General features: G+C 37.4%; 1 protein-coding gene and 1 pseudogene across 1 annotated transcript in view; one reads left to right on the top strand and one right to left on the bottom strand.

Annotated features, from left to right (window-relative positions):
- Window positions 1-20,536, bottom strand: part of FLT3 (fms related receptor tyrosine kinase 3) — an 82,759-nt gene that overhangs the window by 56,947 nt on the left and 5,276 nt on the right. The window lies entirely within an intron of this gene.
- On the top strand, window positions 10,415-11,313 carry LOC119507412 (annotated as a pseudogene).

Raw genomic sequence — 20,536 nt, 5'->3', positions numbered from 1 at the left:
CATCAGCAGTGTATGGAAATTCCAGTTGTGCCCCACCATCATCATCATCACTTGGTATGATGAGACTTTTAAATTGTAGACATTCTAATAGGTGTGCTGCAGTATCTGATTGTGGTTTTTATTTGCATTTCCATACTGACTGATGAAGTTTAACATCCTTTCAGGGGCTTCCATGATATTCTGTTGGGGACTGAATGGTGGCCCAGAAAAAGATATGTCCACATCCTAATACTTGGGCCCTGTGACTTGTTTGGAAAAAGTGTCATAGAGATGTAATGAAGTTAAGGATCTTGAGAGACAAGGTCATTCTGGATTACCTAGAAGGGCCCTAAATCCAATGACAAGTGTCCTTGTAAGAGAGAAGAGAATTCACAGATATACAGGAGAAGGCCATGTAGAGATGATGGAAATGATGCAGCCACAAGCCAAGGGACACCTGGAGCCACCAGAAACCAGGAGAGGCAGCAGAAGAACCCCCCACCCACCACCCACCCCCGCCCCAGAGCCTAAGGAGAGAGGAGGGCCCTGTCCACACCTTGATTTCACATTTCTGGCCAGCAGTACTAGGAAAGGAATAGCCATCCTATATCTTTTTTGGTTGATGAGTCTTTTCAAACATTTTTCCCATTTTTCAATGGGTTTTTAAATTTTCTTATTATTGAGCTTGTAGAGTATTTTTTTCATAAATACAGGATACAAATATCAGGAATGACAAATATTTTCTGACAGTCTATGGCTAGTCTTTGAAAATTGCAAGTTCTTATCTTAAAGATGTCCAATTTACCAATTTTTCTTTTATGGATCATGCTTTTGGTGATGTATCTAAAAAATCTTTGCCCAATCCAAGTTCAAAAAGGCTTTCTCCCATGGTTTCACCTAGAAGTTGTACAGTTTACATATGTAGGTTTACATATAGGTGTAGGATGTGTTTTTAAAAAATTTTATCATGATAACATATATACAACACAAAATTTGCCATTTTAACCACTTTCATGTGTACAATTTAGCAATATTGACTACATCCACAACATTGTGCTACCAACACCACTGTTTCATCATTCCAAACAGAAACTCTTTACCCAACAAGCAATAATTACCTATTCCCACCACCTATCTAGACACTGGTACCCTCTAATACACTCTCTGTCTCTATGTGTTTGTTTATTCTAGGTAGTTCATGTAAGTGAAATCATATAGTATGTCTCCTTTGGGGTCTGGTTTATTTACCCAATACAATGTCTTCAAGGTTCATGCATGTTGTAATGTATCAGAGCTTCATTACTGTTTATGAATAATATTCTACTGTATGGATATACCACATTTTGCTTATCCATTCATCTATTAATGGACACTTGGGTTGCTTCCACCTTTTGGCAATTGTGAATATTGCTGCTAAGGTGTTAATACTGGCATACAAATATCTGCTTGAGTCCCTGTTTTCAATTCTTTTGGCTAAATACCTAAAAGTGGGATTTCTGGGGCATGTGGCAATCCTATGTTTAACTTTCTGAGGAAGTCCCAAACTGTTTTCCATGGTGGCTGCACCATTTTACATTCCCACCAGCAAGCAATGAGACTTTCTATTTCCTCATATCAATGCAAACATTTGTTATTTTTTGTTTTGTAGTATAGCCATCCTTGTGGATATGAAATGATCTCATGGCGGTTTTGATTTGCATTTTCCTAATGGCTAATGATGTTGAGCATGTTCTCATGTGCTTCTTGGCCATCTGTATACCTTCTTTAGAGAAATGTCTATTCAGGTCCTTTGCTCAATTTTTAATTGGGTTGTTTGCCTTTCTATTTTTAAGTTTTAGGAGTTCCTTACGTATTTTGGATTTTAAATCCCTATCAGATATATGATTTCCAAATATTTTCTCCCATTCTGTAGGTTGCCTTTTCACTTTCTTGATAATGTCCTTTGATGCACAAATGTTTTTAATTTTGATGAAGTACAATTTGTCTATTTTTTCTTTTGTTGCTCATGTTTCTGGTATCATATCTAAACCACATTTTGAGTTAACTTCTGTATATGGTATGTGGTATCAGTCAAAATTATGCATATGAATAGATTTGCCTGTGACTATCCAATAGTTCCAGCTCAATTTCTTGAAAAGACTATGATTTCTCTAATGAATTGCTTTTATACATTTGTCAAAAATAAATTAACCAGGGTTGACCAAGATGGTTCTGTAAGGGGCTCCATGGTGTTGCTCCCCCACAGAATCTTTGAACAAGTAGTAAAAACCAGCAGAGCAATATTATTCTTAACTCCATAAAACAGTTAATGGGTGGCAGTAACTGGACCAATGCTGAATCAAAGGGATGCAGGTTGAAAAAGCGAAAGAAGATCATGTGCCCTTGCTGGCCCCTCTGCTGCCCCACCCCCGGTGTGGTGAGGGACCAGCCTGCACTCGTATTGTGGGGCCCTGACCCTACTCAAAAGGGAGTAGAGTAACCCCTGTGCACATACCAGAGTGCCTACATGTCACTGCCAATCTGTCGGGAGGCAGCCTGAAAGACCGAACCGGAAAACTCATCTCTACCTTGCCCTCCCAGAACCTGCCCTCCAGGCAAAAGCACCTGGAGGCACCTAAAGCTGTTAAGACACAATTAAGTCAAAGAGGCTTGAGGCAAAGGATCACCTGCTTTAAGTCATACAATACAGCACCCTGCTAGGGGAAAAAGCATATTTCATAGGGAGAAGAGGGGGTAATCAAAATCCTGTAAATAGGGGAATTTCTAAGGCAATGAGCAAGCGTATACTCAGGGGAAGACACAGACTCAGATAAGACAGAAGGGACCCTACCCCTCGTGTTGCCCTCTGGCTGAGTTCTTGATAGGAGGGCTAAACTCTGAAGGAGGGGACCAGCCAAAGCAAGGCCAATTTACAAAGATTGTGAAAGATGTCTTTGCATTGGTTTATTTGTTTTTGTTGGCTCTGGCGCTCAAGGAAATCTCTGTCATATCACTAGTTATACACAAACTCAAGGAACAGACAGAATTAAATCTTAAAAATTTAATTCTAAATCCCAGAATTAAAACTTAAAAATATTAAAATGTACAGTGTGCAGGGGATTGTGGGAAGATGGCAGAGTAGGGAGCTCTAGGAGTCAGTCCTTCCACCAAAATAACTATTAAACAGGGAGGAATTGTCTGAAACAGCTATTTTGAAACCCTGGAGACCAGAAGAACACTATGAGGCATCCGACGAAGATCAGGAGGAAGGGGCTGATAAATTATGGTAAAGAACAGTCAATTGCTTTCTCCACATGGCAGCTACCAGCGCCCACCCCCCACTCTATGACAGGCTGCTATGGGGCCCAGAACCTGGCTAGTTCACTGGTGACAGAAATGGACACAAAAATACTCTTCCACAAGACTGGGGTGGGCACAGCTGGTCACTGATCATGACTTTTTTTTTTTTTAATGTATATAACGTAATCTTTTTTTTTTAATTGGAGAAGTTGTGGGTTTACAGAACAATGATGCATGAAATACAGGATTCCCATATACCATCCCACCACCAACACTTGCATTAGTGTGGAAATTTTGTTACAGTTGGTAACACTTTCTTTTTTTGTAACTCTAGTAATTTTTTAACAGTAGTTACATTTGTTATATTTGATGAAAGATTATTAAAGCAGTACTGTATTATTGCCCATAGTTTATATAGGGGTATTTTCCCCCCACATTCTCGACCTATTATTTATTTTTTCATGCAGGTCTCTACTTTATTACTTATCTACCCATACACTGAGCAGAGGGATCATCTGTCACAAGGTTCCCACAATCACACAGTCACACGACAAAAGCCACGCAGTTACACAATCATTATCAAAGATCAAGGCTACTGGACTACAGTTCAACAATTTCAGGTATTCTCCCCTGGCTATTTCAATACACCAGAAACTAAAAAGATACATCTATATTATGATCCAGTAGTCATAATCATCCACCAAAACCTAATTTCTCAGTTATACCTCCTCCATCTCATCTGATCCCTCCCTCAATCTTCAGGGATATCTGGGCAAAGACCATCCCAAATTCTTCGTGCTGGAAAGGGGTGCTGAAGAATGAACCTGGCCGATGCTCTCGGAGGCCTCAGGGCCTACCTGGCATAGGAACAATTTAGAGGCCTCAAGTTTCTGAAAGTATAAACTTACTAAGTAAAACTTTCATAGAGACTTAGAGCCCAGGGCATTCCCTAGGGTTTTTAGGAATACTGTTGGCTGGGGCCTGGCACACTGGCAATTTGCAGTATCTGGTTGCAGCTTGCATAAGGACAACCTCCAGAACTTCTCAACTCCATTTGAAATCTCTCAGCCACTGAAACTTTATTGTGCTTCATTTCTTGTCTCTCTTTTGGTCAGTCAAAAAGAATCCTGGCATTCTCAATCCCATGATGCCAGGACCAGGTTCATCCCTAGGAGTCATGTCCCACATTGCCAGGGAGATTTAGACCCCTGGGACTCATGTCCCACATAGCAAGGAGGGTAGTAAGTTTATTTGCAGAGTGTGGCTTAGAGAGAGAGGCCACATCTGAGCTGCAAAACAGGTTCTCTAGGGGTGACTCCTAGGCATAATTATAAGTAGGCTTAGCTTCACCATTACATTTTAAATATTTGATTTTTTTGAATCTGCTGATTTTACTGAGATATATTCACATACCCTACATTTTATCCAAACTATACAGTGTCCCACACTATCCTCACTTAGTCGTGCAATCATCACACTCAATTTTAGACAGTTTTCATTGCTCCAAAGAGAAAAATAACAGACACACATACACACACAAAAGAAAACCCAAAACAGCCCATATCCCTTACCAACCCCCCCCCCCAATTATTTACCCCTAGTACTGATGTGAGACACATGTTACTGTTATTGAAAGAATATTAAGGTATTAAGGTTAAATACAGACCATAGCATGCAATAGTTAATTTTTCCCCATATAGCACTCTATTATTAACTATTTGTACAGTGTCATACATTTATACTAGTTAATGAAAGAACTTATTTATACTTGTAGTGTTAATCAGTGACAAGCATGACTCTAAACAGCCTTTCAACCAAATTTACCTACAGTTCAGCACTATTATTTATAATCCCAGTAATGAGCTACCTTCATCTCTACCCATTTCCAAACATTTAAGTTCAATGTCATTAACAATTCTGTACATATTAGGTAACCACTTCCCCTTCTCTATCTTCTGTCTATCTCTAGGTCCCCTATATCCTACATTTTAGGACTCTGAGTTCACACTTTCTAAGTAGATCATATTAGTGGACTCACAATATCTGTCCTTTTGTGTCTGGCTTATTTCACTCAGAATTATGTCCTCAAGTTTCGTCCTTGAGGACATGCTTCAGGACCCCATTCCTTCTTACTGCTGCATAACGTTCCATTGTAAGTATATATCACATTTTGTTTTTCCACTCATCTTTTGATGGACACTTAGGTTGTTTTCATCTTTTGGCAATTGTGAATAATGCTGCTATGAACATCGTTGTGCAAATGTCGTTCAATCAGTGCTTTCAGATCTTCTGAGAATATACCAAGTAATGGAATTGCTGGGTCGTCAGGCAACTTAATATTTAGTTTTCTGAAGAGATGCTAAACTGTCTTCCACAGCCACTGTAACACTTTACATTCCCACCAGCAGTAAACAAGTGTTTCTATTTCTCTACATCCTCTCCACCATTTGTAGTTTCCTGTTTGTTTAATAGCGGTCATTCTTACCACTGTGAGATGATATCTCATGTCATTTTGATTTGCATTTCCTTAATAGCTAATGAAGAGGAACATCTTTTTATGTGCTTTTAGTCATTTGTACTTCCCCTTTGGAAAAGTGTCTATTCATATCTTTTGCCCATTTTATAATTGGGTTGTTTGGTCTTCTGATGTTGAGTTATAGGATTTCTTTATATATACTAGATATCAAACCCTTATCAGATATACGGTATCCAAATATTCCCTCTCATTGAGTTGGCTGCCTCTTCACCTTTTTGACAAAGCCCTTTGAGGCACAGAAGTATTTAATCCTGAGGAGTTCCCATTTATCTATTTTTTCCTCCACTGCTTGTGCTTTGGGTATAAGGTCTAAGAAGCTACCTCCTGTCACTAGGTCTTGAAGATGTTTCTTTATATTTTCTAATAGGAATTTAATGACACTGGCTCTTATATTTAGGTCTTAGATCCACTTTCAGTTAATTTTTGTACAGGGTATAAGGTAGGGGTCCTCTTTCATTCTTTTGGTTATGGATATCCAGTACTTCCAGCCCCATTTATTAAAGAGACTATTCCTTCTCAGTTCAGTGGATTTGGGGGCCTTGTCAAAAATGAATTGACCATAGATCTGAGGGTTATCTCCAAACTCTCAATTCAATTCCATTGGTCAATATTTCTATCTCTGTGCCAAAACCATGCTGTTTTGACCATTGTGGCTTTATAATAAGCTTCAAAGCCATAAAGTGTAAGTCCTCCCACGTCAGTCTTCTTTTTAAGGATGTTTTTGGCTATTTGTAGCCACTTTCCCTTCCAAATAAACTTGATAACTAGCTTTTTCAAGTCTGCAAAGTAGTTTGTTGGAATTTTGATTGGTACTGCCTTAAATCTGTAGATCAATTTGGGTAGAATTGACATCTTAATGACATTTGGCCTTCCTATCCATGAACATGAATGTCTTTCTACCTATTTAGGTCTTCTTTGATTTCTTTTAGCAAAGTTTTGTAGTTTTCTGTGTACAGGTCCTTTACATCCTTGGTTAAGTTTACTCCTAGATACTTGATTCTTTAAGTTGCTTTTGTGAATGGAATTCCTTTTCTTAATTGCCTGCTTGGTTAGGTCATCATTAGTGTATAGAAACACTACTGATTTTTGTTCATTAATTTTGTATCCTGCCACTTTGCTGAATTTGTTTATTAGCTCAAGTAGCTTTGTCATAGATTTCTTGGGATTTTCCAGATATGGTATAGTATCATGTCATCTGCAAATAATGAGAGTTTTACTTCTTATTTTCTGATTTGAATGCCTTTTATTTCTTTTTCTTGCCTAATTGCTCTAGCTAGAACTTCTAGTACAATGTGAACATGACTTTTGATTAGTGAATTCAGTTTGCTGGGAGCCTGGCTCTGAGGAGCAGCCACTGTTTCAACCCACTTGGACAAGGACAGAAGCCATTGTTTCAATTCACTCCAGACTGGGGTGGTGGTTGAGACTGAAAGACACTGCATATCCTCAGGGCTGCAGGGGACAGTTAGCTGAAGAGCTGCATCTGCTGGGCACGCCAGGAAAGCTCAGTTTTAGGGAGACATTGTAGAAGCTCTTGGAGCCCTTCCTAACATCCCACCCCCAGAACAGGTCTGTGCCCCATTTGTGGGTCCCTGGCCCTGCCTTGGCTGGGAAACACTGACTTGAGAAAGTCCAGTGTGCCCTCTTCCCAGAATTTGGCCTCCAGGCAAAAAGCAGTGTGAGACAACAAAAGGAGTATAAAAAACTCTAGATGTGGACAGTCTGGGACAAAGACCTGCTGGCTTTAAATACCTGGGAGAGGGTGGTCTGTCCCTGGGAAACAGAGGGGACAACGAAGCTCCTTAAACAGGGGAACTCCAAAACAACTATCAAGCAAATGCCCAGGACAAGACAGAGGTCCAGAAAGACTCGGAAAACTCTGCACACTGCATGTGCTTGGGCAGACATTCCAGATAGGAGGGCTGAAGCTCAAGAAAATCTCTGTCTTATCACCAGCTGATTACAAAACCAAGAAACAGACATCTCAGAGAATAAATCCCAGAGCTAACATTTAAAAATATTAAAATGTACAGTGTGAAACAAGAGTACAAGACAAACAAAGAAATAGGAAATAACGGTCCATCCAAAGGAAGAAAATAAAAATTCAGAAAACGCTGGTGAAGAAGATGACAATGTGAACATACCAAATAATGCCTTTAAAAAGCTTATTTTAAAAATGCTCAAGAAATGAAGGAAAGAAAATACAGAGAATAAATTAAAGGAAATCAGGAAAACAATGAATGAGCAATATGAGAGTCTTAGTAAAGGGATACAAATTTTAAAAAGTAACCAAACAGAACTACTAGAGTTGAATAACACTATAACTAAGATGAAAAATGCCCAGGAGATTGGATTCTCCACCTGTGGAATTCCTGATATTCTCACAAGCATTTGGGGCTTCCCATTTTATTAGTTCAGGCCTTCATCTTGGGGCTTGCCCTTATGAAACTTATTTCTACAAAGGAGAAGCTAAGCCTACTTATAATTATGCCTAAGAGTCATCCCCAGAGAACCTCTTTGTATCTCAAATGTGGCCTCTATCTCTCAGCCAACTCTGCAGATAAAGTCACTACCCTCCCCCCTGCATGGGGCATGACTCCCAGGAGTATAAGCCTCCCTGGTAACATGGGACATGACTCCCAGGGATGAGCCTATCCCTGGAATTGCGGGATTGAGAATGCCTTCTTGACCAAAAGAGGGAAAACAAATGAAAGAAAATAAAGTTTTAGTGGCTAAGAGATTTCAAATAGAGTCACCAGGTCACTCTGGAAGTTATTCTTATGCATTATATAGATATTCCTTTTTAGTTTCTAGTGTATTAGAATAGCTAGAAGGTAATGTCTGAATCTGTTGAACTGTAGTCCAGTAGACTTGATTCTTGATGATGATTGTATAACTATATAGCTTTTATCATGGGACTGTGTGATTGTGCAAATCTTGTGACTGACACTCCCTTTATCCAGTGTATGGGCAGATGAGTAACACAATAAAAAAAAAATGCAAATAATCAGGGGGCTAATGGGTATGGGATGTTTTGGGTGTTCTTTTTTATTTTTATTTTTTTCTTTATTTTGGAGTAATGAAAATATTCTAAAATTGATTTTGGCAATGAATGCACAACTATATGATAGTACTGTGAACCACTGATTGCATATTTTGAATGGATTGTATGGTGTATGAATATTTCTCAATAAAACTGCATTTAAAAAAGAGCAGATTGGAGCTAGCAGAAGAAAGTCAGTGAACTTGAAGGCAAGACACTTCAAATGAGTCAGGCTGAGAAGGAGAAAGAAAAAGAATTATTAAAAGCAAAACTTGCCGAAGAAATCTCTGGGACACCATCAAGTGCACCAATATATGCATTATGGGAGTCCCAGGAGGAAAAGAAAGAGAAAGCGGCAGAGGGATTACTCAAAGAAATAATGAAAGAGAACTTTCCAAGCTTAGCAAAAGACATAAATATGCACATCCAAGAAGCCCAGAGAACATCAAACAGGATAAGATGAAGAAAAATGTACCTTGTTAAGTGCATTCAATTCACATACTATCAAATGCAAAAGACAAGGAGAGAGTTCTGAATTGAGAAAAGCAACGTGTTACATACAAGGAAGTCCCAATTAGATAGAGTGCTGATTTCTCATTAGAAATCAGGGAGGCAAGAAGGCAGTGGATTGACATACTTAAAGTTCTGACAGAAAACAACTGCTAGTCAAGAATTATACTTCTGGTGAGACTTTCTTTCAAAAGTGAGGGAGAGATTAAGATATTCTCAGATAAACAAAAGCCGAGGGAGGTCGTCACCAACAGTCCTGCCCTAGAAGCCATGCTAAAGGGAGCTCTTCAGACTGGAAGGAAAGGACACTAGACAGTGGTTCAAAGCAGCAAAAAGAAATAAAGACCTGTGCTAAAGGTAACCATTTGGGTACTTATACATGTCAGTATTATTATAGTGCATTGTTTTGTATATAACTCCACTTCTTAATTTCTACAGGTGCTAAAACACAAATTCATGAAAAGTAATGCTAAATCTATGTTTTCTGACATACATATACAAAGATATAGATGGTAATAAGCAAACAAAGACGGTGGAGGGACAGAGGGACAGAGGAAAATATATATGCATGCTATTGAAGTTAAAGTGGTATCAAGCCAAATATGATTGATATATATTTAGGATGCCAAATTTTAACCCCATGGTAACCACAAAGAGAATAGCTGGAAAACACATCCAGATAGAAATGAGAAGGCAGTTACTATGGTACAAAACAAACAAATGAAACAAATACAAAAGTAGCCATTAATGGAAGTGAGGGACAAAAAAGGTATGACTTACAAAGGCTAAATAGGAAAATGTCAGAGAAATCCCGCATTATCAGTAGTGACTTTAAATATAAAGAGATTAGACTCTCCAGTCAAAAGGCAGAGATTGGCAGAATGGATAAAAAAAGCATGACTCAACTAGATGCTGTCTGCAAGAGACTCACCTTAAATTCAAAGAAACAAGTAAGTAGACTGGGAAAGGATGGAAAAAAATATACCATGCAAACACTGACAGATTTGAAAGAAGAAACTGTCAATTCTATATTAATAATAGGAGACTCTATTATACAACTTTCAATAATGGATAGAACATCTAGTCAGAAGATCTATAAGGACTTACAAGAGGGGCAGGCAGTGCGAGAGCTGAGAGCACGGAAACCAGCGGCCGTAGCTCCCCGGGCGCCGGCCGCGGGCTCCACGCTGTACCTGCTGCGCACGGTTTGGCTCACGCTGGCCGCCGCCTTCCTGCTGGCCCTGCTGCTGCAGCTGGTGCCCACAGGCCTGCTCCCAAGCTGCACGCTTTTCCAAGACCTGATCCGCTATGGGAAGACCAAGCTTGGGGAGTCGCTGCTCTCGGCTGCCTGCTGAGCCTTTGATGTCCCCAAAAGGGGGTGAGCTGGCGCTGTCTGCGTTCTTAATACTAGCGTTTCTGTGGATGCACAGCTTGTGAAGACTCTTTAAGTGTTTCTACGTCAGTGTCTTCTCCATCGCCGTGATTCATGTCGTGCAGTGTGGTTTTGGACTTGTTTACTATGTCCTCCTTGGCCTAACCATGCTGAGCCAAGTGCCCACGGATGGCAGAAGGTCCATAGGGAAAAATCCGTTGATGTAAGCACAGTGGTTCCACATCCTCCCAAGGATGATGTTCATCTGGTCCTCGGTCCATCAGTATAAGGGCCACATAATTCTTAGCAATCTCAGGAAAAATAAAGCAGAGGTGGTTATTCACTGTAACCGCAGAATCCTTTTGTAGACTGGTTTGAATATGTTTTCTCCCCCTAACTATTTAGCAGAGTTGATGACTTACATTTCTGTGGCTGTCACCTTCGGGTTCCACAACTTAACTTGGTGGCTAGTGGTAACATGTCTTCTTCAACCAAGTCGTGGCTGCTTTTCTCAGCCACAAATTTTACAAAAGCAAGTTTGCCTCCTACCCAAAGCATAGGAAAGCTTTCCCTTCCATTTTTGTTTTAAGATAACCTAAATCATGAAGAACATAAACTAGATGACAGGTTTAATCCTAAAGACAACAAAGTCTAGAGACCAAAGTACAATTTCTGCAGAACTGTTTGAAACTCTCTGTTCCATTTTTATACCCCAAAGTCATCACAGAATGAGCAAAGCAATATCCCTTGAGAAAACGAATCGTCAAAGTGTCTTCAAAGAAGAAATACTTCTGACAAACCTTGGATTGCTGTGTTTGCTTTCTGAGATGCTTTATGAAACAGCTCAACTGATGAGAAGTAGATGAAATTCTTCCAAGTTGCTTCAGAAGCAAACTAACCAAAATAAACAGCTTCAAACATAACACACATACAGAAAACAAAAGATAGAATAATTCATGGCTGTGATAGCCTGTTAAGAAAAAATTAACTGGACTACATAATAAGTAATATAGTAGGTGCTCAATAACTGTTTCATTTCAATAAAAAAGGAGAATAACCTTTGAAAATAACAATGTGTAATCTTACACTGATGGTTTCAGAAAAAAGTTTTTTGTTAGAATTAATTTATACTTTCACATATTACCACAAACATCTCCAATATTATGTAAATATCAATAGTCATTTCCAGCCATCTTCCTCTCCAATCATAGCCTTACAGAAAGTTCTGAAGCCTCTTTTATTTAATCCTTTGACATTCCTTTCAAGGGAGTACCTTGTAAGTAAAAGCATCTGAAAATAAAATATTTTTTGTTAAAAAAAATAAGGAATTACAAGACTTGAATGATACTCTAAACCAACTAGACCTAACAGACATATATAGAACATTTCATCCAACAAAAACAGAATATGCATTCTTCCAGTACAATGGATCATTCTCCAGAATAGACCATATTTTGGGTCAAAAATATTAAAATCACACAATGTATACTCTCTGACGACAACGGAATGAAGCTAGAAATCAATGACAGGGAGAAATGGAAAATTCATAAAAATGTGGAAATTAAAAAACATGCTCTTAAACAACCAATGGGTTAAAGAGGAAATCAGAAGCAGATTAGAAAACATCTTGAGGCAAATGAAAACAAAAATATAGCACACCAAAACATATGTGATGCAGTGAAAGCAGTCTTGAGAGGGAAATTTATAGCTCTAAGTTCTTACATTTAAAAAGAAGACTTCAAATCTGACACCTAACCTCAAAACTGGAAAATCTAAGAAAAAAGAAAAACAAAGTAAACCCAATGTGAGCAGAAGGAAGGAAATAACAAAGATTATAGTGGAGATAAATGAAACAAAAAACAAAAAAAGAGAGAAATCAACAAAACCAAAAGTTGGTTCTTTGAAAAGATCAATAAAATTGACAAACCTTTAGCTATACTGACAAAGAAAAAAAGGGAGAGGATACAAATAACAAAAATCAGAAATGAAAAAGGGGACATTACTACCAACCCTGCTGAAATAAAAAGGACTGTAGAGGATTCTATGGACAACTGTATGCCAATAAATTAGATAACCTAGATGAAATGAATAAATTCTTAGAAACACACAAACTACCTACATTGATTCAAGAAGAAATAGAAGATCTCAACAGACCAATTATGAGTAAAGAGATTGAATCAGTAATCAAAAACCCCCCAACAAAGAAAAGCCCAGAAACAGATGGCAATACAGGGTAATTCTACCAAACATTTTAAGAAGACTTAACTCCAATTCTGCTCAAATTATTCAAAAAAAATTGAAGAGGAGGGAACCCTCCCTAATTCATTCTGTGAGGCCAAAATCATCCTCATACCAAAGCCAGATAAAGCTACTATAAGAAAAGAAAACTATAGACCAATATCTCTTATGAATATAGATGCAGCAATCCACAACAAAATACTAGTAAAACAAATCCAAGAGTATATTAAAAGAATTATACACCATGATCTAGTGGGATTTAACCCTGGTGTGCAAGGTTGGTTCAACATAAAATCAATTAATATAATACATATACCACATTAAGAGAATGAAAGGAAAAAAACCACATGATCATCTCAATTGATGCAGAAAAGGCACTTGAGAAAATCCAGCACCTCTTCATGATAAAAACACTTAGAATGGTAGGAGAAGAAGGAAACTTCCTCAACATGATAAAAGGCATATACAAAAAGCCCACCACTAACATCCTACTTAATGGTGAAAGACTGAAAGCTTTCTCTCTAAGATCAGTAACAAGACAATGCTGCCCACTCTCACCACTGTTATTCAATACTGTACTGGAATTTACTGCCAGAGCAACTAGGAAATAAAAAGAAAAAGAAAGGAAACAGTAAAACTTTCCCTATTTGCAGATCATATGATCTTATATACAGAAAATCTTGAAAAATCCACAATGAAGCCCCTAGAGCTAATAAATGAATTCAGCAAAGTGGTGGGGTACAAGATCAACACCCCAAAATCTAGTGTTTATATATACAAGCAATGAATGAATAATCAGAAGAGGAAATCAAGAAAAAATTCCTTCACAATAGCAACCAAAAGAATCAAATATCTACAAATAAATCTAACTGAGGATGTAAAGGACTTGTAAACAGAAAACTACAAAACACTGCTTAAAGAAATCAAAGATCTAAATAAATGGAGGGACATTCCATGCTCATGGATTGGAAGACTAAATATCATTAAGTTGTCAATACTACCCAAAGTAATTTATAGATTCAATGTAATCCCAATCAAAACACGTTTTGCAGAAATGAAAAAACCAATTATCAAATTCATATGGAAGGGTAAGGGGCCGTGAATAGCTACAGCCATCTTGAAAAAAAAAGAATGAAGTTGGAGCACTCAAACTTCCTGACTTAAAACTTATTACAATTACAAAGCCACAGTAATCAAAACAGTACAGTCAAGTACAGATATATAGACTAATGAACTGAGAGCTCAGAAATCAACCCTCACATTTAGGATCCACTGATTTTTGACAAGGTGGCAAAGATCACTCAATTGATAACTGAATGGAGATGTGTTTCCTTTTTTCTTTCTTTCTTTCTTTTTTTGTTTAATTCTGAATTTTTCCAAGCTTTTAATCCTTGCTACCCCTTCAAAAGAACCCTTGGAAAATCTTCAGTTTATTCAGCATCTACACTTTGTCAGTTGTATTTATTATACTCTTGAAGATGTAATTGTCATTTTAAGTAGTTAAACATCTTGGGTAAAAAAGGAAAAAAATACAAAGCAAAACAAATGGTGCTTGGAAAACTGGATTTCCATCTGAAAAAAATGGAAGGAAGACTCCTACTTCATACTATATACAAAAATCAATGCAAAATGGATCAAAGACCCAAATATGAGAGCTAGAACTATCAAACCCCTAGAAGAAAACGTAGGGAAGCATATTCAGAACTTTGTGTTAGGCAAAGAATTCTTAGACTTAACACCCAAAGCACAAGCAGCAAAAGAAAAAATAGATAAATGGGAACTCATCAAAATTTAAAATGTTTGTGCCTCAAAGGGGGTTATCATGAAAGTAAAACAACCTACACAATGAGAGAAAGTATTTGCATACCACGATCCAATAAAGGTTTAATATCCAGAGTACGTAAAGAAACCCTTCAACTTAACAACCAAAAGACAGACAAGCCAATTTAACAATGGGCAAGAATCCAGGGGGAGATCTAAGATGGCAGCACAGAGAGGAGTGGAAGCCAGTTAGTCCCCCTGAAACAACTAATAAACAACCAGGAACAACTAGTAAATAATCCAGAATAACTGTGGAGGGACAAACATGACTGCACACTCATCATACACCAACCTGAATTAGAAGGAATGTCCTAGATCACAGCATAAAATCTTTAAGTAAAAACTGTGGATCCAAGCTGGGAGCTCCTTCCCCCCACAGCCCGAGCTGCAAAGCCTCATGGTGCTAGAGAGAACCTCTCTCCCAGCAAGCAAATATAGCTCAGCTGAGCTCCAACTGGGGTTTTAATTAACAAGCGTGGACTGCTCACTATGAGCAACTGACAGAATCTATGGAAATGAAACTGGCAGAATCTATGGAAATGAAAGGCACAACACAGGAGATGAAAGACACAATGGAAACACACAACAGCAGATCTCAAGAGGCAGAAGAAAACACTTAGGAACTTGAGAACAAGGCACCTGAAAGCCTACACACAAAAGAACAGATAGAGAAAAGAATGGAAAAATATGAGCAACATCTCCACGGACTTAAGACAAAATGAAAAGCAAGAATGTATGTGTCATTGGTGTCCCAGAAGGAGAAGAGAAGGGAAAAGGGTTAGGTTAGGGGTATTGGTTGGTAAGCAATAATAGAGGAAATAATCAATGAAAATTTCCCATCTCTTATGAAAGACATAAAATTACAGATGCAAGAAGCGCAGTGTACCCTAAACAGAATAGATCTGCATAGGCCTACACCAAGACACTTAATAATTTGATTATCAAACGTCAAAGATAAAAAGAGAATACTGAAAGCAGCAAGAGATAAGCGAGCCATCACATACAAAGGAAGCTTGATAAGACTAAGTGTGGATTTCTCAATAGAAACCATGGAGGCAAGAAGGAAGTGGGGTGATATATTTAAGATACTGAAAGAGAAAAACCACCAACCAAGCATCCTATATCTGGCAAAACTGTCCTTCAAATATGAGGGAGAGCTTAAAATATTCTCTGGCAAACAGACAATGAGAGAGTTTGTGAACAAGATACCTGCTCTACAGGAAATACTAAAGGAAGCACTGCAGACAGAAAGGAAAAGACAGGAGTGAGAGGTATGGGAAACAATTTTGGGAGGTAGCAGCACAACAATGTAAGTACACTGAACAAAGACGACTGTGAATATGGTTGAAAGAGGAAGGTTGGGACCATGTAGGACTCCAGAACAGAAGACGAAGGACAAAGACTGGGATTGTGTAATTCAGGGAAACCTAGGGTGCTTGATGATTGTAATAAAAGATACAAATATGTTTTTACATGAGGTAGAACAAATGAATGTCAACACTGCAAGGTGTTAAAAATAGGGGGGATTGCGGGGAAAATACAATCAATGCAAACCAGAGACTGTAATTTACGGAAACATTGTATTAGGCTTCCTTTAATATAACAAAGGCATATACCAAAGCTAAATGCATTTGGGGGGTGGGGAATAGGGGAAGGGTATGGGACTTCTGGCATTGGTGATGTTGTCTGACTCTTTATTCTACTTTAGTGTAATGCTTCTTTCCTTTTGTTGCTTTCTAGCTGCCAAGTTTTGTATTTTTTTGTTTGTTTTCTCTCTTTCTCTTTTCTTTTTCTTTTGTCTCTCTGCCTTCTTTGACTCTTCCTCCTTTGTTGAAGAAAAGGTGATGTCCTTATATAGATAGTGGCAGTGGTACTGAATACATAAATACGTGACTATACAGGGAACCAACAATTACTTACTTAGGATGGAATGCATGGTGTGTGAACAGAACCATCTTAAAAGAAATGGGTTGATGAAGAAATCTTGAGGGCACTATATTGAGTGAAACAAGACAGACACATTAAGGCAAATATTGCAGGGTCTCACTGATATGAACTGACTATAATATGTAAACTCATAGACATGAAATATAAGTTACCAGGATATAGAATGAAATTAAAGAATGGAGAGCAATTGCTTAATACGAGCAGAATGTTCAACAAGGGTGAACTTAAACATTTGGAAATGGACAGGGGTGATGGCAGCATGTTGTGAGAATAACAACAGTTCTGAAAGGCGTGTGAATGTGGTGGAAAGGGTAAGCTCAGAGTCACGTATGTCACCAGAAGGAAAGTTGGAGGTTAAAAGATGGGAATGCATAAAACAGTGAATCTTGTGGTGGACAATGTCTGTGATTAACTATACAAATATTAGAAATCTCTCTCACAAATTAGAACAAATGTATGACACTATAACTAGAAGTTAATAAGAGAGAGGCATATAAGAAAAAAATATATACCTATTGCAAACTGTATACTACAGTTAGTAATATTTTAACATTCTTTCATCAACAGTAACAAATGTACCATACCAAAACTATGAATCAATAATGGAGGGGGGCATGGTTAGGGGTATGGGAGGATTTGAGTTTCCTTTTTTTGTCTTTATTTCTTTTCTGGAGTAATGAAAATGTTCTAAAAATTGAAAAAAATTAATTGTGTTGATGGATGCACAGCTGTATTATGGTACCATGGGCAACTGATTGTACACTTTGGATCTTAGGATAGTTGTATGGTATGTGAACAATCTCAATAAAACAAATAAATAAATAAATATATATATTTTTAAAAATGGGCAAAAATCTTGAATAGACTTCTCTTCAAGAAGATATACAAGTGGACTGAAAGTACATGAGAAGTTGTTCAACATCATTGGCCATTGGGGAAATGCAAATCAAAACCACAGTGAGATGCCATTTCACACCCGTTAGATTTTCTGCTATTAACAAAACAGAAAATAACAAGTATTGGAGAGGATGTGAAGTAATAGGAACACTCATTCTTTGCTGCTGGCAATGTAAAATCATGCAGCCCCTGTGGAAGACAGTTTGGCGGTTCCTCAAAAGGCTAAGTATAGAACTACCATATAACCCAACAATCCCACTACTGGGTATGTAACCAAAAGAACTGAAAACAGGGTCTTGAACAAATATCTGAACACCAATGTTCATAGCAGTGTTATTTATAATTGTCAAAAGATGGAAGCAAGTGTCCATCAAACAATGAATGGATAAATAAAATGTGATATTTACATACTACGGAACATTTTTCAGCTGTAACAAGGAATGAAGTCCTGATCTGTGCGACAACATGGATGAACCTTGAAGACATCATGTTGAGTGAATTAAGCCAGACATAAAAGGTCAAATATTGTCCTCACTGATTTGAAACAATTAGAATAAGTGGACTCAGAGTCAGAAACTAGAATGCAGGCTAACAGGGGATGGGTGGGGATAGGGAATGGGAAGTTAAGACTTAAATGTACAGGGTTTCTATTTGGAATCATGGAAATGTTTTAGTAATGAATGATGGTGATGATAGCACAATATTGTGAATGTAATTAACAGCACTGAAATATATATCTGAATATCATTAAAGGGGAAATCTTAGATTGTATATATGGTAACAGAATAAAATTTTTTTAAAATCTATAGAACTACACTACACAGTGAACCCTAAGTTAAATAATGGACTTTAATTAATAGTACAATTATAAAATGTTGTTTCATCAATGGTGACAAATGTTTCCCACCAATGAAAGGTGTTGGTGGAGGGGTCATGAATGGGAATGTTGTATTTAATGCATGGTATTCTGTAAATGCACAACTTCTCTAATAAAGAGAAAAATGTATAGTGTGTAACAGAAGATTACAAGAGAAGCAAAGAAACAGTAAATGATGGCCTATCAAAAGCAACAAGATAAAAATCTAGAAACCATCAACAAAGAAAAACAGCCTTTGGACATAAGGGACAAAGACTTTGAAAAAATGATCCTCAATATGCTGAAGGAGATAAAGGAAAATGCAGAGAAAGAACTAAAGGATATCAGGAAAACACAATGAATTAACAGGATGAGAATCTGAATAAAGAGATAGACATTTTTTAAAAGGTTCAAATAGAAATACTAGAATTGAAGATACAGCAACTGAAATGAAAATTTCCCTAAAGGGTTTCAATAGCAAACTGGAGCTGAGAGAAGAAAGAATCAGGAAATTTGAAAATAACAATTTAAATGACTCAGGCTGAAAAGAAGTAAGAAAAGAGAATTTTTTTTTCTAGTTTTATTCTCCACATATATAGTCATGCCACTATAATAAAACTGTTTCCTAAAGTCTCCAGTGATATCCTTCTAGCTAAATCCAAACATCTTTTCTCAGTTATCCTCCCCCGTAAATCCTTACCAAATTTTGCAACTCTTGAACACATGCTTTCCCAAAATATGCAGATTACATCTTTAGCAGAAAGTAAATATAAAAGGCATGTTCTTGAGCTCCTTAAAATCAAAAGTAAACATATGTCTTTTTTAAAATACAGTTTTATCACCAGAATGAACTTCTGAACATTAAAGAAAAAAGAATCTTAAAAAGCAGAGCCTTAAGAGACCTATGGGACACCAGCAAGCATACCAATATACACATTATGGGAGTCCCAGTAGGAAAAAAAAGAGAGAGAAGAGCAAAAGGAATATTCAAATAAATAATGGCAGAAAACTTGCCAAATTTAATGACACATGAGTATACACATTGAAGAAACCCAATGAACCCTAAACAGAATTAACTCAAAGAGAACAACACCCCAGATACAGAGTAATCAAATTGTCAAATGCCAAGGACAAGGACAGAATTCTGAAAGCCGCAAGAGAAAAGCAATGTGTTAGGTTCAAGGGAGCCCCAATAAGACAAAGTGCTGATTTCTCACCACAAACAATGGAGGCAAGAGGGTGGTAGGACAAAATATTTAGAGTGTTGAAGAAAAAAAAGTCAACCAAGAATTTTATGTCTGGCAAGACTATCTTTCAAAAATGAGGGAGAATTTAAGACATCCCCTAAAAAAGAAAAGCTGAGGGAGTTCATCATCACTAGATCTACCCTGCAAGCAATTCTAAATGGAGTCCTTCAGACATAAAAGGAAAGGATACTAGATACAATGGATCAAGTGGAATAAAGAAATAAAGGCCACCAGTAAAGAAAACCATATGGGTAATTATAAATGCCAGTACTATTGTATTGTATTTTTTGGTATGTAACTCCACTTTTTACTTCTTTCAGTTTCTAAACTGTGAATGCATAAAAAGTAATGATAAATCTATGGTTTTGGATAAAAAGTGTATAAAGATAAAATTAGTAATAAGTACACAAAAAGGTGATGGGACAGAGGAGTAAATGAGCACCGTGTGTGTATACTATAGAAGTTAAATCGGTATCAAATCAAACATGATTGTTATAGAGTTGGGATGTTAAATTTTAGCCCCATGGTAACCACAAAGAACATACATGGAAAATATGTGCAGAAAGATATGCAATGTGACTTAAAATGGTCAATGTAATACGCCAAATTGAAAATAGGCTTTGACAGTAGAAATGAGGGTCAAGAAAGATATAACATTTACAAAGACCAAATAGCAGAATGGAAGAAGAAAGTCTTGTATTATCAGTAGTTACTTTAAGTGTAAACAAATTAAACTCTCCAGTCAAAAGGCAGACACTGGCAGAGTGCATTCCAGAAAATATGTATGATTCCACTTATATGAAACACCTAG

Source organism: Choloepus didactylus, chromosome 12 (genome assembly GCF_015220235.1).
Source record: "Choloepus didactylus isolate mChoDid1 chromosome 12, mChoDid1.pri, whole genome shotgun sequence".
Lineage (NCBI taxonomy): Eukaryota > Metazoa > Chordata > Mammalia > Pilosa > Megalonychidae > Choloepus > Choloepus didactylus.
Note: the sequence above shows the minus strand (reverse complement) of the source record. Positions and strands in the feature narration are given on the sequence as shown.